Source organism: Hyperolius riggenbachi, chromosome 4 (genome assembly GCF_040937935.1).
Source record: "Hyperolius riggenbachi isolate aHypRig1 chromosome 4, aHypRig1.pri, whole genome shotgun sequence".
NCBI classification, from domain to species: Eukaryota; Metazoa; Chordata; class Amphibia; order Anura; family Hyperoliidae; genus Hyperolius; species Hyperolius riggenbachi.
Window position 1 is genome coordinate 232497940 of NC_090649.1, and position 14749 is coordinate 232512688.

Genomic DNA, 14749 nt, shown 5'->3' on the forward strand with positions numbered 1-14749 from the left:
GTGCCCAGGTAGCCAGGGGTATATGTCCCTAGTATATGTAGCCAGGGGTATGTCCCCAGTATATGTAGCCAGGGGGTATATGTCCCCAGTATATGTAGCCAGGGGTATGTCCCCAGTATATGTAGGCAGGTGTATATGTCCCCAGTATATGTAGCCAGGGGTATGTCCCCAGTATATGTAGCCAGGGGTATGTCCCCAGTATATGTAGTCAGGGGTATATGTGCCCAGTATATGTAGGCAGTGTATATGTCCACAGTATATGTAGGCAGGTGTATATGTCCCCAGTATATGTAGGCAGGGTATATGTGCCAGGGTAGCCAGGGGTATATGTCCCCAGTATATGTAGCCAGGGGTATGTCCCCAGTATATGTAGGCAGGGGTATATCTCCCCAGTATATGTAGCCAGGGGTATGTCCCCAGTATATGTAGGCAGGGTATATGTGCCCAGGTAGCCCAGGGTATATGTCCCCAGTATATGTAGCCAGGGGTATGTCCCCAGTATATGTAGGCAGGGGTATATGTCCCCAGTATATGTAGGCAGGGGTATATGTGCCCAGGTAGCCAGGTGTGCCCCCACTCGGAGGGAGCAGAGCAGAGAAGGCGAGCTATGGGGACAGCGGGGATGGGCGGACATCTCCCCCCCCCCCCATCCCTCACCTTTGTGCTCCCCTTCCTGCCTCTCCTCTCCAGTGTTGTGAAGTGTCGGGCCCGGCGTCGAAAGTGGGCGGAGACTTACCGCGTTCCAGCCGCAAGGGACGCTCCGCTCTGTGTGCTGCTAGTCAATCTTCTAGCCGCACACGGAGCGGAGCGTCCCTTGCGGCTGGAAGAAGGCAGAAAGTCTCCGCCCACTTTCGCCGCCGGGCCCGACACTTCACAACACTGGAGAGGAGAGGCAGGAAGGGGAGCACGAAGGTGAGGGATGGGGGGGAGATGTCCGCCCATCCCCGCTGTCCCCATAGCTCGCCTTCTCTGCGCTGCTCCCTCCACACAAGCCAGGGTGAACGGCGTTCACTCTGAAGGAAAAGTGGGTGGACGCCGTTCACCCGTGTCCACGCAGGACTCGACCCCTGGGCCTACTCCTCTCACCGTCCTGCACTTTCTGTGTCCTTACCCCTCCCCCTTCTCTTTACTTTACCTCCTTTGAGGCTCATGTTATCCGCCTCCACCATCCCCTCCCAGCCATTATTGCAGTCCTGTACTGTCCCCCCTCCAGTACAATATCGCACTTCAAAGACAACCTTGCCTCCTGTCTCCCACACATCCTGTTCTCCGACCTCCCAACCATCATCTGCAGAGACTTTAACATTCCAATTGATGAGCCTACCACCTCTGCTGCCACTCAGCTTCTCTCCCTCACCAACTCCCTTGGCCTCACTCAGCATACTAACGCCCCCACCCACAGCACTGGTAATACTCTGGACCTAATTTTCTCCAAAGCCATCACACTTTCAAACCTGGACATTGCACCATTCCCCATCTCCAACCACCACCTAATCACCTTCACCCTCACTCTGTCCAGCGCCCCCTGTCCCCCTCCTCAAACTGGATGCTGGCGGAGAGATCTGCACAACTTTGACCCCAATGTACTAGCCACACCCTTCCACTCCCTCTCCTCCTCCCTCCCCAGCCTAACCTGCCCCACGAAGCGGCAGCTCAATACAATAGTGACCTCTCAGCAGCCTTAGATCATACTGCTCCCCTGACCTTTCGTACCAACTGTCGCCCCAACCCCCAACCTTGGCACACTGCCCTCACAAAAAAACTACAAAATGAGACACGAGCTGCAGAACGCAAATGGAGGAAATCCCGCCACAACCATGATTTCCTGGGATACGAGACCAAGTTGCAGACGTACCATACTGCCCTCGCTGACAGCAAACAGATATACTTCACTCGCTTGATCGCTACCCAAGCCTCCAACCCATGTCGTCTTTTTGCCACCTTCAATGCCCTACTCAACCCCACACCTCCCCCTCAACCTCCACCCTCTCAGCCACTGACCTATCAAACTACTTTATCAACAAAATTACAACCATCTGGAGGGATACTTCTCTCCCCGCCTCCTTAGCCCATCCTACTCCTGCCTTTTTCTCCTCCCTTACTGCCTTCAATCCTGTCATGGTGGAGGAAGTCAACCAGCTGCTGGCAACTTCACTTGCCACTTCCTGCCCCTAGATCCGGTCCCATCTGATTCTCTGCGCTCACATTTTTCTGATCTGGCCCCTGTCCGCACCCACCTGTTCAACCTCTCCTTCTCCACCAGCATCTTTCCCTCCGTATTCAAACAGGCCACTGTGCTTCCCCTGCTAAAGAAACCTTCACTTGACCCTGTTCTGCCATCCAACTACCGCCCAATCTCTCTCCTCCCTTTTGCCCCAAAAATTCTTGAACGCCTGGCCCACCAACGCCTGACCAACTTCTTCAATTCCAACTCCCTTCTTGATCCTCTGCAAGCTGGTTTTCATACAGCCCATTGTACAGAAACAGCCCTCACCAAAATGGTCAATGACCTTGCCCTTGCCAAAGCCAAAGGTAAATACTCCATCCTGCTCCTCCTGGACCTCTCCTCGGCATTTGACACTGCCGACCACTCCCTCCTCCTCCACTCCCTGCAGTTAATGGGCATTCAGCACCTAGCCATAGCCTGGATCTCCTCCTACCTCTCCAACTGCTCCTTCACAACATCTTTCAAAGGCTCCTCATCCACTCCTACACCCCTCTCAGTTGGTGTACCTCAAGGTTCCGTCCTAGGACCACTACTGTTCTCACTCTATACAAGGGCTGGGCCGAGGCATAGGCTGGAGAGGCTCCAGCCTCTGGGCGCAGTGTAGAAGGGGGCGCACAATTCATTCAGCTGTCATTCCTAATTGTGTTTGAAGCAGAAAGAAATAATAAAAGAAGATACATGGAAGTGACTACAAGCCAGATAACTAGAGATTAAGGTGTTGGGGGCCCTGGGGTGCCTCTTAGTCTAATAGCAATCAGTGTGTGACGGCTGGGGTGGAGAGATGGAGGGGCGCACTTTGGTGTCTCAGCCTTGGGTGCTGGAGGACCTTGTCCCGGCTCTGCCCTATACTGCCTCAATTGGCAAAATCATCTCCTCCATGAGTTTCAATTACCACCTGTATGCCGATGACACCCAGACATACCTCCACACCCCAAATCTCTCCTCCTCTACCATGGACAAAGTCTCTGCCTGCCTCACATCCATTTCCTCCTGGATGGCTGCCAGGTACCTGAAGCTTAATTTAGACAAGACTGAGCTTTTAATATTCCCACCCCACACAGCTGCATCCCTTTCCAGATCTGCACATCACTATCAAAAATACTACCATCCGCCCTACCTCCCAAGCCCGTTGTCTAGGCGTTACCCTGGACTCTGCACTTTCCTTTACACCTCACATCCAAGGTATTGCCAAGTCCTGCAACTTCCACCTCCGCAAAATCTCCAAGATCCACTCCTACCTGTCCCCTAACACCACTAAACTCCTTATCCATGCCCTTGTTATCTCCCGCTTAGACTACTGCAATTCTCTTTTGTCTGGCCTTTCCTCTAACCGTACTGCCCCACTTCAATTGGTAATGAATGCAGCAGCCAGACTGATACATTCTTCTCATTGCAGCGCCTCTACAACTCCGCTCTGTAAAGCCCTACGTTGGCTCCCCATCAGCTTTAGGATCAATTTCAAAATTCTGTGCTTGGCCTACAAATCAGTGCACAAGACCTGCCGGACCTACATCTCTGATCTGGTCCACAGGCACATACCAGCTGCCCCCTCCAGTCCTCCAATGACCTGCGCCTAGTCGCACCACGCATATATCAGTCGCATGGACGATTGCAGGACTTCACCAGGGCTGCCCCCACTCTTTGGAACTCACTCCCACCAGCCATCAGACTTGCCCCCACCTTTAATACCTTCAAACAAGCTTTCAAGACTCATCTTTTCATGCTTGCATACCCCCCTACACCAGCACCATAATATGTTCTATTAGACACCCTCTCAAAAGATGCACCTATTGTCTCCACCCCCACCCTTTAGATTGTAAGCCTCTGGCAGGGCCCTCCTCCCTAGTGTTTCCAGCTTGATTATGCAATCTGACAATCACCCCTCTTGTGGACTAGAACAGTCTCTATTTTGACCTATGACACTGTATTGTTATCAAATCATTTGCATGATCTTGTTTTGTTGTGAGTTTCCTGTATGTCCTAACTTGTATGTTAACCCATTTATCTATTGTGCAGCGCTGCGTAATATGCTGGCGCTTTATAAATACAATAAATAATAATAATAATCTTTGTGGATTGCAATTTCCTGACATTTCTTGAGGTGCTTACCGCACGGTAAATACCTCACAAAATACCACATGTTTGACACTTTTTTGCAGCCTAGGTGTGCTAAGGGGGTTTGGCTGAGTGATCAGGAGCCCACACTGGGGAAATTAGGGCCTCATTTTGATGGGTAGGTGTGCTAGGGGGTGACAGGAGGTGATTGATGGGTGTCTTAGGGTTTGAATAGAGGGGGGAATAAATGCAAGCAATGCACGGGGGAGGTGATCGGGGATATCTGAGGGCGATCTGAGGGTTTGGGCCGGTAATTGGGTGCCCGCACTGGGCAGATGAGGTTCTGATCTGATGGGTATGATGGATAGCAGTGACAGGTGGTGACAGGGGGTGATTGATGGGTGATTAGAGGGGAGAACAGATGTAAATAATGCACTGGGGAGGTGATCAGAGGGGTCTGGGGGGCTATCTCAGGGTGTCGGCGGGTGATTGGATGCCCGCAAGGGGCAGATTAGGGTCTGATCTGATGGATAGCAGTGACAGGTGGTGACAGGGGGTGACGGGGTGATTGATAAGTGATCAGTAGATGATTACAGAGGAGAATATATGCAAGCAATGCACTGGCGAGTTGATCAGAGTGGGTCTGGGGGGCTGAGGGTGTGGGCGGGTGATTGGTTGCCCGCAAGGGGCAGATTAGGGTCTGATCTGATGGGTAGCAGTGACAGGTGGTGACAGGGGGTGACGGGGTGATTGATAGGTGATCAGTAGGTGATTACAGAGGAGAATATATGCAAGCAATGCACTGGCGAGTTGATCAGAGTGGGTCTGGGGGGCTGATGGTGTGGGCGGGTGATTGGTTGCCCGCAAGGGGCAGATAAGGGTCTGATCTGATGGGTAGCAGTGACAGGTGGTGACAGGGGGTGACGGGGTGATTGATAGGTGATCAGTAGGTGATTACAAGGGAGAATATATGCAAGCAATGCACTGTCAAGTTGATCAGAACGGGTCTGGGGGGCTATCTGAGGGTGTGGGCAGGTGATTGGGTGCCCGCAAGGGGCAGATTAGGGTCTAATCTGATGGGTAGCAGTGACAGGTGGTAACAGGAGGTGACAGGGTGATTGATAGGTGATCAGTAGGTGATTACAAGTGAGAATATATGCAAGCAGTGCACTGGCAAGTTGATCAGAGGGGGTCTGGGGGGCTATTTGAGGGTGTGGCAGGTGATTGGGTGACCGCAAGGGGCAGATTAGGGTCTAATCTGATGGGTAGCAGTGACAGGGGGTGACGGGGTGATTGATAGGTGATCAGTAGGTGATTACAAGCGTGAATATATGCAAGCAGTGCACTGGCGAGTTGATCAGAGCGGGTCTGGGGGGCTATCTGAGGGTGTGGGCAGGTGATTGGGTGCCCGCAAGGGGCAGATTAGGGTCTAATCTGATGAGTAGCAGTGACAGGTGGTGACAGGAGGTGACAAGGTGATTGATAGGTGATCAGTAGGTGATTACAAGCGAGAAAATATGCAAGCAGTGCACTGGCGAGTTGATCAGAGGGGGTCTGGGGGGCTATTTTAGGGTGTGACGGGTGATTGGGTGCTCGCAAGGGGCAGATTAGGGTCTGATCTGATGGGTAGCAGTGACAGGTGGTGACAGGGGGTGACGGGGTGATTGATAGGTGATCAGTAGGTGATTACAGAGGAGAATATATGCAAGCAATGCACTGGCGAGTTGATCAGAGTGGGTCTGGGGGGCTGAGGGTGTGGGCAGGTGATTGGTTGCCCGCAAGAGGCAGATTAAGGTCTGATCTGATGGGTAGCAGTGACAGGTGGTGACAGGGGGTGATTGATGGGTGATTAGTGGGTGTTTAGTGGAGAGAACAGATGTAAACAATGCACTTGGGAGGTGATCTGATGGCAGGTCTGCGGGCGATCTGAGGGTGTGGGTAGCAGTGACAGGTGGTGACAGGGGTGATTGATGGGTGATTAACAGGTGATTATAGGGGAGGATAGATGTATACAGTACACAGGGGGGGGGGTCTGGGGAGGATCTGAGGGTGTGTGTGTGTGTGGGGGGGGTGATCAGGAGCCCCCAGGGGGCAGTTAAGGGCCTAATCTAAAAAATAGCGTTGACAGATAGTGACAGGGAGTGATTGATGGGTGATTAGGGGGGGGATTGGGTGCAAACAGGGGTCTATGGGGTGGGCGGGGGGGGGGGGTCTGAGGGGTGCTGTGGGCGATCAGAGGGCAGGGGGGGCAGATGTGTGTGTTTGGGTGCAGATTAGGTTGGCTGCAGCCTGCCCTGTTGGTCCCTCAATCACTGGGACCACCAGGGCAGGAGGCAGCCTGCATAATACGCTTTGTATACATTACAAAGCGTATTATACGCTTTAGATGCTGCAATCCAGGGGTTAACAACTCACCTGCGCTTCCGATTGGCGTCGCTGGTGGGCGGAGCCTATTGCCGGCGGATGCAAGCGCATCACAGCGTGCGATCCCCGGCCAGGAGATCCAGGACGCGACGCCAATTGGCGTTACGTGGTCCTGGGCATGTCACTTTGCCGCCGCCAATCTACAGTGGGCGGTCGGCAAGTGGTTAAAAACTGGATTTAATTATTTGACATTGAGGGATTCCCTGTCTATCTGTTTATGTTTCCCTGTGAAGCTGGATGTGAGGTGATTACAGTGGAAAAGTGAAGAGGGACGTCCCGGCAGCAGTGTGTGTTTGGTTTGGTGGAACTCCAGCGCAGCAGCACTTGCATTATTGATCTGGAAAAACTACTTCTGGGATTATGGGATATGGTCTATCTGCATGCAACTGGACTGTTCAAGTAACTTGGAAGGGCGTCTGGGCTAATTTTTCTTCAATTCAATCATGATATCGCACGTGGTTACAGCTATGCACATAATTGAGAATTTTTGACTGAGATCTTTCCAGCATTCATCGATAGGTCATGAGTGTTACAGCAATGATTTTCCTCTGATACTATAAAATTATTGAATCACATGGTTGATAAAGCCACAAAATCAGTAAATGTATAAGCACCTTTACTTGTTGCTTTTTTGTTCTCCTTTAAATCTTGATAGAAGAATCTCCTTTGGCCACCGATTCCCATTGCTAGATGCTTTCCACAGCATTCCAGACATTGCTGGCATTGTTGCTCCCAGTCATTCTGTGACGGCCACCAGATAAGACTGCCGCTGAGGCTATCCTTCATTTTCTAACAATGGAGCCCCAGCACTGGCATCTCTGAAGCCCCTGGTGGGGTTCCCCTTTCATCCACTAGGTGGACCAATGAGAATCATCCTAATTACATATTTAGTAGGACTTCTCTAATAAGGATGAGTGGGCAAAAAGCAAATTGCTGAGTGTTGGTAGATGTGGGCCGCAGTAGTGGGGATTAACCCACCTTGGTTGCTGCCTCTGGCCTCAGAGCTCCATACCCCTCTACATTCTCCCAATAACTACTCTTTCCGCTCCCAATACTGCCCAATTAATGCTGTAAAGGATAACATATTGGGCAGATGTAGTGGGGCATGGAATACTATAGCCAGAGGAGACAACCAAGGAGAGTTAACCTCCACTGCCACGGCTTGCATCCACCACCAATGCTCAGTTTCAGTTTTGCCTCAGTTGAAACTGAATTGCCCCCTCATTCTTACTCCCTTAAGCTCCAGAGTGGCCTACTGAGTGTGCCCTTAGTCGCTGCAGTTCTTAAGTGTCAACATTTTATTTAACACTAATCATTAATGTTTGTTTTTTCATATATATATATAATTATCACCACCACTCTTTTTAGATCGAACACAGTGTATCCAGTGCAGGAGACTTGGGTGCACAGGGAGTAACATCCATGGCGGCCTGGAGGGACAATAGTATTTAATACGACTGGGACTTGTGCAGCAGCAGGGTCAGCCAAATACCGGCTGTGTCCTGTGCCCAAGTCTCCTGCGCCGATTCCTCTTGTACGCTAGAGATGTCGCGAACCGCCAATTTTCGGTTCGCGAACTTCCGCGGAAGGTTCGGTTCGCGGAAAAGTTCGCGAACCGCAATAGACTTCAATGGGGAGGTGAACTTTGAAAAATAGAAAAAATTATGCTGGCCTCAAAAGTGATGGAAAAGATGTTTCAAAGGGTCTAACACCTGGAGGGGGGCATGGCTGAGTGGGATACACGCCAAAAGTCCCGGGGAAAAATCTGGATGTGACGCAAAGCAGCGTTTTAAGGGCAGAAAATTGAATGCTAAATTGCAGGCCTAACGTGCTTTCAAACATCTTGCATGTGTATACATCAATCAGGGAGTGTAATTAGAGTACTGCTTCACACTGACACACCAAACTCACTGTGTAACGCACCACAAACAGCTGTTTGTGTAGTGACGGCCATGCTGGACTACTACGCAACATGGCGAGATTGCTCTTCCTCACTCAGTGATGTCAGGTAATGTGTGACTTCCTTCTCAACTTTCCATGGCATTGTTAAAAAGCTTATGTTTTGTTTTTAAATTACATTTTCTACTTGCTGTGTACTTGTTCAGTACCGCTACAATGAGAATCCTGTGGAGGCAGGCAAGTCTGCCATTGTGACCCCGGGTAATGGCCGGGGAATGAGGGGTTTAAATCCAGTGTGGAGCCTGAGCAACGGCTACCACTACACATCCAAGGAGGGCAGCAGGCAGGCATGCACGCCCGCCCGCCCCGAGGTAGTGACCAAAAATAACAATACAGGAGGAGGACCTTCGAGGCCCTGCTGTGTATTTGAAATGAATGTACTTTAAATCCTTTAACGAGAATCAGTTATGGCGGGCAAAGATGACACCGCATTCCTTTCACGAGAATCATATGGAGGCGGGCAAGTCTGCCATTTGTGACCCCGGGTAATAGCCGGGGAATAAGGGGTTTGAATCCGGTGTGGAGCCTGAGCAACGGCTAACACTACACATACAAGGAGGGCAGCAGGCAGGCATGCACGCCCGCCCGCCCCGAGGTAGTGACCAAAAATAACAATACAGGAGGAGGACTTTCGAGGCCCTGCTGTGTATTTGAAATGAATGTACTTTAAATCCTTTAACGAGAACCAGTTATGGCGGGCAAAGATGACACCACATTCCTTTCACGAGAATCATATGGAGGCAGGCAAGTCTGCCATTTGTGACCCCAGGTAATGGCCGGGGAATAAGGGGTTTGAATCCGGTGTGGAGCCTGAGCAACGGCTACCAGTGCACATCCAGGCAAGGAGGGCAGCAGGCAGGCAGGCATGCATGCCCACCCTGAGGTAGTGACCAAAAATAACAATACAGGACTCAGGAGAACCTTTTGCGTCCCTAATTGTCATGAATCAACTTTAAATCCTTTAACGGGAATCCATTATGGCGGGCAAAGATGACACCACATTCCTTTCACGAGAATCATATGGAGGCGGGCAAGTCTGCCATTTGTGAGTGACCCCGGGTAATGGCCGGGGAATGAGGGATGGAATCCGGTGTGGAGCCTGAGCAACGGCTACCACTGCACATCCAAGGAGGGCAGCAGGCAGGCATGCAATACAGGACTTTGAGGCCCTAATTGTAATTAATCAACTTTAAATCCTTTTAATGGGAATCCGTTATGGAGGGCAAGTCTGCCATTGTCACCGCGGGGAATGAAGGTTGGATTCCGGCCCGAAGTGGGAGCCTGCTGAGACCCATGCTGTAGCTGCCCTGACCGTGCTTTGCAGACCAGGCATCTGTGGTCAGATGGACCCTTGACCCACCGGAAGACAAACCAAGTCGAAAGCATTTGCCAAGAATGTTTTACGGAGGGCAAGTTTTTTTGCCCTTTTTTTAAATTGTTTGAAAATGATAGATGGTTGTATTTTTAAGTTGTTTGAAAGTTTAGATGGTTGTATTTTTAAAATAGTTTGAAAGTGTAGATGGTTGTATTGCGTTCCGGAGTTGGAGCCTGATCAACGGCTACCACCACACATCCAGGCAAGGAGGGAGGCAGGCAGGCATGCACGCCCGCCCTGAGGTAGTGACCAAAATAGCAATACAGGACTCAGGAGGACCTTTTGCGGCCCTAATTGTAATGAATCAACTTTAAATCCTTTAACGGGAATCCGTTATGGAGGGCAAGTCTGATGGTGCCTTCACTGCGATTCACCAGGTTGGTCCCCGGCGAGAATCCGTTATGGAGGGCAAGTCTGCCATTGTCACCGCGGGGAATGAAGGTTGGATTCCGGCCCGAAGTGGGAGCCTGCTGAAACCCATGCTGTAGCTGCCCTGACCGTGCTTTGCAGACCAGGCATCTGTGGTCAGATGGACCCTTGACCCAGCGGAAGACAAACCAAGTCGAAAGCATTTGCCAAGAATGTTTTACGGAGGGCAAGTTTTTTTGCCCTTTTTTTAAATTGTTTGAAAATGATAGACGGTTGTATTTTTAAATTGTTTGAAAGTTTAGATGGTTGTATTTTTAAATTGTTTAAAAGTGTATCCATTCAAGTGCAAGTTATGCACTGACTGCCAGGTATAATGTGCAGTCACAGATGCAATGAAAGATATGCAGTGACTGCAAACAGCCATTTGTGTAGTGACGGCCGTGCTGGACTGGTGCGCACCATGACGAGAGTGCAGGTGATGGTGGCTTTTCAGCCCATATGCTCGCCCGGCTGATGTAGCTGAATGACAGAACAGTGACTGTCCAGCTGATCAAATTTGGTCTGACCACAATGAAGCAACGACCTTATTATCTTTTGTGTGCCACCCCCACCCGAGACACTCAAATAGCCGGCGGTCATTGCTTCATTGTGATGCGCAAGCCCCTTCACCGCGGCAAGGTAATGATCACGAAGGGGGATGGGCACATGTACACGCACCAGAAAAATTAGTGTAGAGGCCGCTGCTAGCAGCGGCCTTAAAAATTCAGGAATCCGCCTAGAGTCCTGGACCCTGTTGGTGGTGGCGGAGAAGGCAGTCAAGCGGCCTGCAGGCAGAGATGCTGTGTGTGGGGACTGACTTAGTCTTCGGTGGTGCAGTAGCCCTCCGTGATCCATTCCTCATTCATTTTGATAAAGGTCAGGTACTGAACACTGTCGTGACTTAGGCGACTTCTCTTCTCAGTAACTATGCCTCCAGCTGCACTGAAGGTCCTTTCTGACAGGACGCTTGCGGCAGGGCAAGAGAGAAGTTGTATGGCAAATTGGGACAGCTCTGGCCACAGGTCAAGCCTGCGCAACCAGCAGTCCAAGGGTTCATCGTCGCTTTTCGCAGAGTCTACATCCACACTCAAGGCCAGGTAGTCGGCTACCTGCCGGTCCAGGGGTTGGTGGAGGGTGGATCCGGAAGGACTATGGCGAGGAGTTGGACTAAAGAACGTCCGCATGTCTGACATCACCCTGAGATCGCTGGAGCGTCCTGTCCTTGCCTGCGTGGACTTGGGAGGAGGAGGGTTACTGCCAGTGGTACCTTGATTGTGTTGTGCAGCCACATTACCCTTAAATGCATTGTAAAGCATCATCGACAGCTTGATCTGCAAGTGCTGCATCCTTTCCGCCTTTTGTTGAGTTGCTAAGAGGTCCGCCACTTTGTGCCTGTACCGAGGGTCTAGTAGCGTGGCCACCCAGTACAGGTCATTCGTCTTGAGTTTTTCGATACGGGGGTCCCTCAACAGGCTGGACAACATGAAAGAGGACATCTGCACAAAGCTGGATCCAGATGTACTCTCCATCTCCTCTTGCTCTTCCTCAGTGACGGGACGCAACTCCTCTTCCTCCCCCCAGCCACGAACAATACCACGGGAACGTGGAGCAGCAGAAGCCCCCTGTGATGGCTGCCACGGTTGTTCTCCTTCCGCCGCCTCTTCCTCCTCCACAGAAACACCTTCCTCATCATCACCATCATCAGAGTCTGACTCCTCTCCTTCCTCACACGACTCCTCTTCTTCCTCCTCCTCCCCCCTCTGTGCTGCCGCCTGTGTTGTGGAAACATCGGGTTAGTGTGTAAATGGCTCCCACGACTCCTGCTGCCCTAACTCTTCTTGTTCACGCTCCTCTACAGCTGTATCCACCACTCTACGCACGGCACGCTCCAGGAAGTAAGCGTAGGGGATCAAGTCGCTGATGGTGCCCTCATCGCGACTCACCAGTTTGGTCACCTCCTCAAAGGGCTCCATGACCCTGCATGCATTTTGCATCAGTGTCCAGTTGTTGGGCCAGAACATCCCCATCCTCCCAGATTGTGTCCTTGTACTGTAATTATAATGGCTTTTTCCTGGTCTAGCAGGCAAGAGAACATCAGCAGGGTGGAATTCCAGCGAGTCGGGCTATCACAAATCAGGCGTCTCACCGGCAAGTTGATTCTACGCTGAATCTCCGCAAAGCGTGCCATGGCCTTGTAAGAGCGCCTGAAATGCCCACACAACTTCCTGGCCTGCTTCAGGACGTCCTCTAAGCCTGGGTACTTGGACACAAATCTTTGCACGACCAGATTAAGCACATGTGCCATGCAGGGTATGTGTGTCAGCTTTCCCAAATTCAACGCAGCAATGAGATTGCTGCCGTTGTCACACACCATGTTGCCGATCTCAAGCTTGTGCGGTGTCAGCCATTGCTCCACCTGTTTGTTAAGAGCAGCCAGGAGAGCTGCTCCAGTGTGACTCTCCGCTTTCAGGCAAGACATGTCTAACACTGCGTGACACCGTCGTACCTGGCATGCAGCATAGGCCCTGGGGTGCTGGGGCTGTGTAGCTGGAGAGGAGATGGCGGCACCAGCCAAGGAGGAGGAGGAGGAGAATGACGACAGTGAAGCGGTGATAGCAGGTGGAGAGGAGGTGGCTGGAGGCCTGCCTGCAAGCCGTGGAGGTGTGACAAGTCGGTCCTCTGCGCAGCCACGTACTCCCTACTTGCTGCCATCAGTCACCAGGTTGACCCAATGGACTGTGTATGTAATGTAGTGGCCCTGCCCGTGCTTGGCAGACCAGGCATCCGTGATCAGGTGGACCCTTGACCCAACGCTGTGTGCCAGAGATGACACCACTTGCCTCTCAACTGCACGGTAGAGTTTGGGTATGGCCTTTTGTGAAAAATAATTGTGGCCTGGTATCTTCCACTGTGGTGTACCAATGGCCACAAACTTACGGAAAGCCTCCAACTCCACCAGCTTGTATGGTAATAGCTGGCGAGCTAATAGTTCCGCCACGCCAGCTGTCAGACGCCGGGCAAGAGGGTGACTGGCAGACATTTGCTTCTTACGCTCAAATACTTCCTTCACGGACAGCTGGGTACTGCTGTGGGCAGAGGAGAAGGAACCGCTGAAGGGAAGAGGGGGTGTGGAGGAGGGTGGCTGTGAAGGTGCAAGGGAGAAAGTGGATGAAGACGATGCACCTGAAGGAGGAAGAGGAGAAGGAGGGTGGCTTGTCTTTTGAGGGGTGTTGCTTTTCCTTAGGTGTTCTTGCCATAGCTGTTTGTGCCTTCTCTCCAGGTGCCTTCGTAAGGCACTTGTCCCTACGTGAGACTTGGCCTTTCCACGGCTCAATTTTTGCTGGCAGAGACAACAGATGGCTTTGCTCCGATCAGAGACACACACGTGAAAAAATTTCCAAACCGCTGAGCCCCCCTGGGGTGATGGCGCTACGGTGGCATCAGCAGCTGACGTTGAAGGACATGTGTGCTGGCTGGCCATAGCTGGCGATACATGGCGCTGAACACTGCCCCCAGCTGTTTCTGAGGACGAGCTCCCTCTGCTTCTATCATGGAGTCGTCTCCTCCTACTCTTCTCTGACTCCTCCTCTGAACTATCCCCCTGGTCATCTCCTCTACCGGGAACATATGTGGTATCCGTATAATCATCATCATAATCCTCCTGGCCAGCTGCGCTTTCCTCAGACACCTCCTCAAGTGCACCAACTTCAGGTGGTCCACCATCATCCCCATCCACACACGTTACGTCCATACTATCGCCACCTAACTCAGACGTATGAGGTGGTGTACCTGCGCCTTCTTGTTGTTGTGGCAGTAGTGGCTGGGAATCAGTGATTTCACCACCAAATAACTCCTGCGAAGTGTCAAATGCAGTGGATGTGGTGCTTGTTGTAGCACTGGTGGCTGCGGGAGATGAGGTGTTCTGTGTTAAATACTCAATCACCTCCTCACATTTTTGGGAAGTGATGGCACGTGCCTTCTTCTGAGCACTGTATTTTGGGCCAGGTCCGCACGAAATCACAGCAACACCACCTCGCACAGACCTGCCAGTGCCTGGTGGCCTTCCTCTGGGTCTGCCTCTAGCTCTTCCTCTACCTGGTTTGTCCATTTTGTCCATCTCGGGGGGATGCTAAGTATATGCAGTGAGCTGGGTTCACTGAACAGTAAAGGTACTTGGATGCAGTAAGGTGGGTTCACTAAACACAACAGGTAGTAGGATGCAGTGAGCTGGGTTCACTCAACACAACAGGTAGTAGGATACAGTGAGCTGGGTTCACTGAACAGTAAAGGTACTAGGATGC